Source organism: Cryptomeria japonica, chromosome 5, assembly GCF_030272615.1.
Source record: "Cryptomeria japonica chromosome 5, Sugi_1.0, whole genome shotgun sequence".
NCBI lineage: Eukaryota > Viridiplantae > Streptophyta > Pinopsida > Cupressales > Cupressaceae > Cryptomeria > Cryptomeria japonica.
The window spans coordinates 278,070,050-278,080,463 of NC_081409.1; positions in this window are offsets into that span (position 1 = coordinate 278,070,050).

Here is a 10,414-nt window from a genome sequence, read left to right on the forward strand (position 1 = left end):
AACTTGTTGACCCATGCTAATCTCAAAGAAATACAATCTTAAAATCTCATCCAACTTCTATCCATTTTAACTTTAGACACAAATCTTCACCTTCCCACAACAAATTGTCCTAAGACACTTTATTAGTATTGTTGTATCCTTAGGCATGACATTAAGAGATGCATACCCTTATGAATTAGCATATATGATCCCATTGATGCTAGTTTTAGTTATATTATGTGAAAAATCATAACAACTAGTTAGTTGCCACTTCCAATCAAAATTTACAAATCGGTTTACTTAGTGTAATGCCACTCCAGTTTTCTCTTTTGTATTCTTACTTATTGATGTGGATTTAGCTATGTGCCTAGAGTTGTGCCATTTGCAATTTGGGTGTAAAACATTCAAAGGTGCTTTGATCTTATTTTGGATACTTCATTTGTTGCAATGTATGACCCTGCACACATATCTTATGCTCTATTTGATATATGTTTTGTGATTGTTCTAGACTCGTGATGTGTTGGATTACCTTATGGTGATTTGTGATTTTGCAATTGCATTGAGATGCATGATTACCTATTGTGCTTTGATGATTATGATGGGTTGATGTAGTGGTTCAAAACTGACATATGTGAGATGTTGATTAATTAATGTTTGGAATGTAACAAGTGATGTTAACCTGATTAGTTGAATTAAAAGTAGAAAATCATGTTTATGTTATCTTATTCAGTTAAAGAGATTAAATATTTATTGATGGAATTTATAATATGCATGTTGGATTTAATATATTGCCATGATGCTAACCGTTCAGGGAATTTTTATATGTTTATTGTTGCAATGAAATAATATCGATGTTGTTATTTAGTGTGGTTAATTAGATGAGAATATTTTTATTATTTTAAATTGATGATTAGACGTGAAAAGGAATAAATTGCATCATTTGAACATTTGAACATAGAAAAGAAGTGGAAGATTGTTGCTCTGGTGGATGTAGCCACATTGGGTGAACCACATTAAATCCTTGTGTTATTGTAATTTCTATTTTTTGCCTCTCTTATTCTACATTATATTTAATATTGTTTATTGTTCTAGTTAGCCTTAAAAACCCTAACACAAAGAATCTGTGTGATGTATTCAAGTACAGAGCATATTTCTATCCAGTATCACTTCTTGAGAGAGAAAGCAAGAAGTCAAATTAGAATATGTTCCTACAAAATATTAGATTGTAGATATTTTCCAAAAGACAATGTCAAAAGATAAATTGGGTATCTTAGGAAGAAGCTAAGGGTTACTACCACTCCTAATTAGATGCATAATATAGTGCATCTATCCGCAGGGGGAAATTCAAGGTATATAATTTTCTCTTAGATTGATGTAGGCCACCTCTCAAGGGGAGTAGGTACTTGGTTGGTTTTTTTGACAGGGGGAGCATATATGGATGAGGGTGTTGATAGTTAATGAAGACCTTCACCATTTTTCCTTGATATCAAAGGGCGAGAGAGTGTAAATGAGTGCCAAGGAAATATTACGGATGGTCCCATATGATGAGTGTTTCCATCAATGACAAAGGGGGAGATTGTTGAAGACTATTGTTTTGTCATTGATGTCTCGTATGTAGTTGTGGTGTTGTCATTGATGTCAACCCTCAATGTTGTGTTGTCATTTGTAGTTGTGTGTATCTATAATGAAGTTCATGATTGGATGTCATGTCTTGTTTGTTGTCAATAGAGATATTATCATGATGATATCATATTGAGATGAGGATTAGAAACATTAAGATGAAGATTAGAAGTATTAATATAAAGTTTAGAAGCATTGTGATGTTGTGAATATGAAGTTGATTGTCTTATACATGCCACACACTATTGATCTATCTCTCTTGTTTCTATCGAGTGAGAAAATGGTGCTACAAAGATGTTTTGGTCTCTGCAGATTGAAATTGTAGGAAAGTGCTTTAAAGATTGTCTAGGAGAATGCTTTGCATTATTAAACACTTGAAGATGTGCTCTTGTGGTTTGGGATTTTTCATGTATGTTTTGTGGGAATTGCATTCCTATATTTTCATGTCCTTGGTGTTAATATTGATGTTTTTGGTAAATACAATATGTTGATAGTTTGGTTGCTTGTCAAGACTGGTCCAGAAAATGCTTCGTATTTCTCCACATTATTGTTTTTGCTCTTGAATATTAGTGGGAATTCTTATATTATCTATGTAGTATCTTAGTTCAGATTTTAGGTGATGAAGTGTATCACAAGTGTAATTAACAATGTTTTATCTCATGACTATGTTTTCTAGCCTCCTGGGTATAAAGAGCTTTGTATTTGTTTGCTTGGGCCAACTTTTTTTGGCATGAAAACCTAAAATAAGTGTATGGGAATATTTTTGAATGTTCATGGAAATCTCTATGTGGTCTAGATGACAATGGTTGATCTTTTTGGTACCACATTTTGTTTGGATTTGGTTTTCAAGTTGTTTTGTGGTTTTCCAGTAGACAAATCTTATTCTCTTACTTATGCTATGCATTTAGAGGCCCATGCTAGCATTGGTGGTTGTGATGAGTTGTCTTTGGGCCTTGTCATGTATCAATTTGAGCCACATTGTGTAAATTCACTTTGATGTTGTGTTTTTGGGCCAACTAGTTAAGTGCTACACATTTCATCTATACATCACCTTATTGCTAACTGGAGATGGTGTGCATCAGTATGTTTGATGTTCGGGACTTCATGGAAAGATATAACAAGTTTTTTTAGGTCCACTCTATCTCTCGGCTTGGATCACTTTCACTACAATATGTTTTTGAGGTTGACTTGTTGGGGTCATTGCTTTATCCTGTTCTCGTTGACCTAATTTGATGTTTCATTAACTTGTGTATGATATATATAGAAGATCAAATTAGTTGCAAGAGTGTGGAATGTGGAGATGCAAAAAGTGGTGTAGTAAAAGTGGGTGATGAAGATATTGGAGTTAAATTACTTAATGGTTGTTTGACATAATGAGTTAAGAGCAACTTCATCCTCAGGAGATTGTTGGAGGATGTGAGTTGAAAGCATATTCATTGTAATTCAAATTTTCATGTAAGATACTATGAGATAGCGGATCCCTTCAGTAGGTAATTATATCTTGGTTTGAGGCAATGAACTTCTTCAACAAGTCCTTTAGGGAGTAGTGTGCTTCTTGAGGCAATGAGGCTTAAAACAAATTTGTAATTCTTGTTCATATATATTGTGAGATAATTCTCGCCGTGGATTTCCCTTTTTGGAATTTACATGTAAATTTAGCATTCTCTTGTGCATTGGTGTTCATTTCTTTATCTTTCCTTATTGCTAATTTGTTCAAGAGTTTTGAATTGAGACTATGTTAAAAGGTTTAATTTTTGACAAATACTTATTCACTCCCCACCTTCTCAATATTTTGTGTGTTCAACAACTTCTACTCTCTTTTTTTTGTTCCCATCAATGGTGAGCCTTCTGAGTTATTTGTAGCTTCTTGTGGCCTTCGAAAAGGGGATCTCATCTCTCCTTATTTGTTTGTTATTATGGCTAAAGGTTTGTGAAGATTTATCAAGCCTTATGTTAGGCATGGTTTGGTTCAGGGATGGATCTAGAGTAATAGTTTGCCTCCTCATTCTCACCTTTAGTTTGGGGATGATATAGCTTTTCTAAGCATGGCTAGAATCAATGAAGCAGTGAACTTTAGAATTGTGGAAATTTACTTGGAATCCTCTGGGAAAAATATTAATGAGGACAAGTCATTTATTTTCTTCTTCAATACTCCTCACCTTATTTAGAGTAGCATTGATAAATTTTTATATTTCAAATTGGCTCCCGCCCTTTGGTCTACCTTGGGATTCCCTTTGTGGTGGAATCTTAGCTTATAGAGTTTTGGCGGGATGTTCTTGATAAATTTCATAGGGCAGCGAGCCATTTGACTTGCAGATGGATTTTGTTAGTTGACTCTTTTGTAGTTGATGGTACAAGCCTTCCTTATTCTAGGTGCTTTGTGTAGGTCACCTTTGAGATTTGTTAAGGATTTTGATGGACTTTCTTTGGTTATTATGGATGAGTATTTTGCTTTTATGAAAGTGGAGTCTCGTAAAGTGAGAATCTATTTGCAAGCCGAAGTAGGAGGGAGGTCCTGGGCTCATGCATATGGGTATGAATGGTCAAGCTTTAGCTAACTACATTGGAAATGGTGTACATGCTAAGATTAGGTGTGGATTATAATTCTTACTATTGAGTATCTTTTGGGGGTGAACAACACTAATGTGCCTTGTTGTAGCCTTATAAGGAAGGGTTTTTTTATTTGGAATACGAGAGGCCAAGTTTATCAAAAGGGCCTCTTTTGGATTTGTAATAAGGGCTCAAATTCTCTTTTCTGGTATAATTCTTGGGATGGTTATCCCCCTATCATATCTATGTTTTCTTATTTACAGTAGTATGAAAGAAGTTGTTTGGAGTAAAGTAGAAGACTTCAAACCTATTAAGAATTTTAGTTAAGTGGAGGTAGATCACCAAAATAATCCTTAGGGGTGGTAGTTCGGGGATACCAAGGAGGCTTGTCAAGGGATATGTTAATATTTTAGCTAGTAGAATGTATAACTACCTTATAAGGAGATATTTTATGGCCTAGGGTTTTGATCCAAAGGGAAAATTCTTTGTTGCCTCAAGTTACTTGGTTGGATAGATAGAACTTGTATGGGAGGGTTGGCATTCCTTGGTGGAAGAAGGTGTGGAATAAAATTTCTTAGCCCAAATTTAACTTCTTCTTATGGTTGGTGGTCCAAAATAAGTGTCTTACCTAGGAGAAATTTTTAGAAAAGGGGCTTCCAAGGTCTTTCTATCTATGTTCATTGTAATAAAAATAAAGATTGTGCTCCATGTGTCTCTTCTAAAAATGTCCTTACTATATGGAGATTTGACACCTCTTGTGGGGAGAATGGAATCAAGCTTGTGTTCATGCTACTTCTTTGGTTGACTTTTGAGAGAGTTTGGGTAGGCCTCTAGGTAAGACCTCTTTTCTTTAGGTAACTTGGGCTATTGGCCCCAATTTCATTATTTGGCATCTTTGGTTGGAAAGGAATCAAAGGAACTTCCAAGATAAAAAAAATGGTGGTGGATCATTTGTGGTGAAAGATCATCAATAGGCTTTAGGGAACTATTTCAGCTAAATGTGATCTTTCATTTACAACAGATCCTAGTGATTTGGGTGTTAAAGGATTTTAAATATCGTTGACAGTAGTTTTGGTTCCTAAGTTAGTAGAAGACCACATCAAGTCAAAAAGAAGATTCAATGTGAGGGTTGATGGCTTCCTCCTCCTTGTGGAGTTTTGAAGGTTAATACAAATGGCTCTTCTAAGGGGAATCTTGAATGTGCGGGGATTATGGGAATTGACAGTGATAGTGATGGGAATGTCATGTTCTTCTTTTCTATATATAAAGGGAAAAACACTAGTAAACTCATGGAGGCCCTTGCTATTCTCTATGTAGTGGAAAGAGGTTGCTCCCTTGGATGGAATGAGATTATTTGTAAATTTGATTCACAAATTATGGTAGATACGTCGAATGAGAAAATATTGGATGGGGCTAAATGGAAATTGGCCTTGGTTGTTAGACAGAATCTGAATTTGAATGGCTCTTTGAAATTTGTTTCCTTCCATTATATTCCTAGAGAGTTGAATATAGTGGTAGATTGATTTGCTATATGGGCTTCTGAGTATTTGGAGGGGTGGAAATGATGGAGACTGGGGATGCTCTTCTTCAAAATATTCTCAATCTTTCAAAAATTTAGTTATGGAGGATAAGAATGTGTAGCTAGTTTCTTCTTTGAGGATCCTCTTGGGGATTCTTTTTGTTGCTTTTTGGTTGGTCTTTGTTGGGCCTATGGCCTTTTGCTTTGTAATCTTTCTTAGATTTGACTATTTTTTTACCCCCTTTGTTAAAAAAATTATTTTTAATGAAATATTTTATTTTTTGGTAAATTAATAGTTGGTATGGGCTAGCACCCTTTATATTAACTTTAAACTTGCTAACATTTCATTTACAGATTACACAAAAAGTCTTATTCACTGATGAAACAAAATTAAGTGATAAGTCCTATATCTACATATCTACCCATAATCTTATTGGCAATTTGGAGGAATTGATTATGTGTTGTATTGATATTTGTCATTTATGTCAACATTAGCTTCTTTGGTTGTCTACTGGGTTCTGGTAGATTGGTTGGACTTTGATGATGATTAGGAGATTTGTCTCTGGTCTATTCCAATTGATGGAATTGGTTTGGTTCGGTTATTCATGTCATTCAGATGCGTGTCACATTCAATTGGTTCAGGATTTGGTGATCCGAAAGCTATCATATGCTCTAGTAAGCCTTTTGGTTACCGATAAGGGTTCTACTGACATAGCTTTATTGAAGATCTTTTGATGGATTCGATAAGTAGTGTTGGTGCGGATTCTAGAAGGTTTAAGATGTTGATGGTTATCATTTTTTTGTTCGTGTTCCAGTTGATCTGTGGTGTTACATTTGGTTTATGGCGACCTATTTTAGGTATGGTCTTATTCTGTTAGGTTATGGATAGGTTTATGTAATGTGTTGGTGGATGCTCTTGATGCATTACCGGTTGGATTTATTGTTTGGTTAATGTTGTTTTGATCTTAGGCCGACTTGGATCATCATTGGTTTATGGGTTTATGTAGTGAATTTATTGTATTATCTTTTAGGTGGTCGACCTAATTGTTTAGGTCCTGAGTTGGTATAAATATGATGTAAGATCTCTTTGTAGATCATGGAATGTGGTTGTGGTTATGGGATTACTGCAAAAGTATCATTTGACTGTGGGTAGGCTTCCCATCGTGGTTTTTCCCTTTACTGGGTTTTCCACATACAAATCTTGGTGTTATGTGTTGTGGATGCATGGTATTTGGTTTATGATTTATGTTTGTGCTTAATTGATATATCTGCTATTCTTGTATTTGGTTTATGCATTTTGGTAAAAGTTTTGTGTGTTTAAAGTTTCATAATATATTAACAACTGATTCACCCACCTCTCAATTGTTCACCGGTTATCCTAACAATTGGTATCAGAGCTTGGTCCTCTTTGCAGAAGCTTAACCGCTTGAGGAAGATCCTATGGCGAGTAATCATTCAAATTCAATTGCTTATCAGAAGGACAACCCTAGGCTTGAAGGAACAAATTACAAAGTATGGAAGCTCCACATGGAGACTCATCTGAGATGTCTTAGCAAGGAGATTTAGGAGATCACTGAGAAAGGATATACCCCTTATGATCCGACATCTGCCAATCCTCCTTCGGAAAACTTGGATAAGAACATTGAAAATGACTGTAGAGCGAGAGAAGCCCTTTTGAGTGTCCTTTCAGATCAACAAGTAATGGGATTAACAAACAAATCATCTGCAAAAGCTATATGGGATAAGTTGGAGACTCTGAATGAAGGTGACCCTATAGTTAAAATTGCTAAACTTGATGGTTATCAGGTAAGGTATGAGAACTTGAGAACGGAGGAAGATGAAAGAATTACTAGTTTAATGGAAAATGTCAATGAAGTTGTCTTGGGAATTCAATGTTGTGGTGGATCTTTGAGCGAAGATGAGATTGTTTCTAAAGTATTGATAACTTTGCCATCGGGTTACAAGATGAAGGCTACTGCAATTAATGAGTTGATAACAATGTCTAACACTTCTGTCAATAGGGATACTTTGGTTGGGAAGTTATTTGCTTTTGAGCTTGAAGAATTTGGTCCTCAAGGAGCTGCAAAGACAGATTCTGCATTCAAGGCATCTACATCATCAACCGACAAGAGTGATTGGAAAGCATTATATGTGAAGGAACTAGAGGATATGAGGAAACAATACGAAGAGCTTGAGGAACTTGAAGCCCTATTTTCTAGAAGAGTACCTAAAGTCTAGCAGGAAGTAAGTATGAAGGAAAATCACCTTTCAAATGTTTTGCATGTAATAAGATAGGTCATTTTGCATCTAGAAGTCCTGGAAGGAATTCGAGATTTGAAGAGAAATATAGAAGATCTTTTAAGCCTAACCATGAATATCAGAACAAGCATAAGTATAGGAGAAACAAAGACAAATCATGCTACTATGCTAATGAGGAAGGTGTAATTGATGATTTTGATGATGAACCGACAAAAGATTCAGCTAGTGGATCCGGCAATGCAAAGGAATGGGTATTCTTAGTTATCAAGGAAGATGCTCTGGACACTGTCATTTATGATGAAGAGAAGGCCCTTGCTGATAAAGTTGAAGACACGGATGAATGGGTGGTAGACAGTGGATGTTCACATCATATGACTGGAGATAAAAGGAAGTTTCTATCTTTGCAAGAATTTGATGGTGATCTAGTTAGATTTGGAGATGACAAAGCATGCATGATCAGAGGAAGAGGAACTATATCATTGGATGGTAATCCTAACACTGATAATTTTTATTATGTTGAAGGTTTAAGGCATAATCTTTTGAGTGTAGGACAGTTGGTGGATAAGAGATTTCAATTACAGTTCAAGGATGGAAAATGCAAAATCATCAATAGATTTGTATTGGAGATTGTAACCGATACTCATATTAGAGGTAACATCTTTCATTTGAACTCTGGTGAGAAGACATGTTTGATTGCACATATTGATGAGAGTTGGCTATGGCATAAAAGGTTGTGTCGTGTGAATTTTAATTGCATTGTAAAGGTCAATTCAACTAAGGCAGTTAGAGATATACCTAAGATTGTGAAGCCTCACAATCCAATATGTAAGGAATGTCAAAAGGGAAAGCAAGTCATAACTTCTTTTAAGAGTATTCAAGACAAATCTAATGATGTTCTTGATCTTGCTCATACTGATTTATGTGGTCCTGCTAGAATAAGAAGTTTTTTAGGGTGATAGATATTTTATGCTAATCATTGATGACTATTCTAGAATGATGTGGGTTACTTTTCTAAGGGATAAATATGAAGCCTTTGAAAAATTAAAGAACTTTAAAGCTATGGTTGAGATAGAGACAAGATTCAAAATCAAGTGCTTAAGATTTGATTAGGGCGGTGAATTCACATCCGGTGAATTTAACAGTTATTGTGAGAAACATGGGATAAGGAGATAGTTGTCTGCACCTCGAACACCTCAGCATAATGGTGTTGTGGAAAGAAAGAACATAACTATCCTAGATGCAGCTATATCTATGATGATGGAAGATAATTTACCACATATCTATTGGAGAGAAGCTGTGAGCACAACGCTGTACACATTCAACAGAGTTCATATCAAAGGAGACACCGGTAAGACACCTTATGAGTTATAGTTTGGTCATACATCTACAGTTAAGTATTTCAGAATCTTTGGTAGTAAATGCTATATCAAAAGAGATGATTCTATTGGAAAGTTTGATCCTAGATATGATGAAGGAATATTTATTGGTTATTCAAATGAAAGAAAATTATATAGATGTTATAACAAAAGATTGCAGAGAATTGTGGAGAGCGCTAATGTCAAGGTAGATGAGCAGTACAAAGGTCAAAGAAGAACTTATGAGAGAGAACCGGAAGTGGAAATGATCATAACTAAACTGATAACACATTTACTGGAATAAACTGTTGAACTAGTTACTCCAACAGTATCAAAAAATTCAATAGTAACGAAAGATCAGAGCAGAGAAACATAAATTCAGAAGACTCCTAGGTATGTAAGGTTGAATAATTCAGAAAATTAGATCATTGGAGACAAAAGCAAAGGAGTGATGACAACAAGAAGGTTGGCAGTTGAAGAGGTATGTTTAATTTCTCTAATTGAACTGACATCAGTAGATGAAGCATCTAAGGATGAATATTGGATGAAAGCTATGGAAGAGGAATTAGATCAGATAAAAAAGAAAAACACATGTACTTTAGTTCCTTAACCTAAAAATAAGAATGTTATTGGAACTAAATGGGTTTTTAGGAATAAATTGAATGAAGATGGATAAGTTGTGAGGAACAAGGCTAGATTGGTCTTGAAAGGATATTCTCAGAAGGAAGGAATTGATTATGATGAAACTTTTGCTCCGGTAGCTAGGATTGAAGTTGTGAGATTATTTCTTGCTTATGTTGCCCATAAGAAATACAAGGTTTATCAAATGGATGTTAAGTGTGCATTTCTAAATGGAGATCTTGAAGAGGAAGTCTACATTGAGCAACCTGATGGATTTTCTCTTTTAGATGACAATAACATGGTTTACAGATTATGATGAAGCAAGCACCTAGAGATTTATATGGATTGAAGCAACCACCTAGAGGTTGGTATGCTAGATTGGACAAATATATTTTGAAGCTTGGTTTCACTAAAGGTAATGCTGATAGTAACTTATATTATAAGATCAGTAATGATGACATATTGATTGTTGAGGTCTTTGTGGATGATATCATTTTTGGAGGCGAGGAAA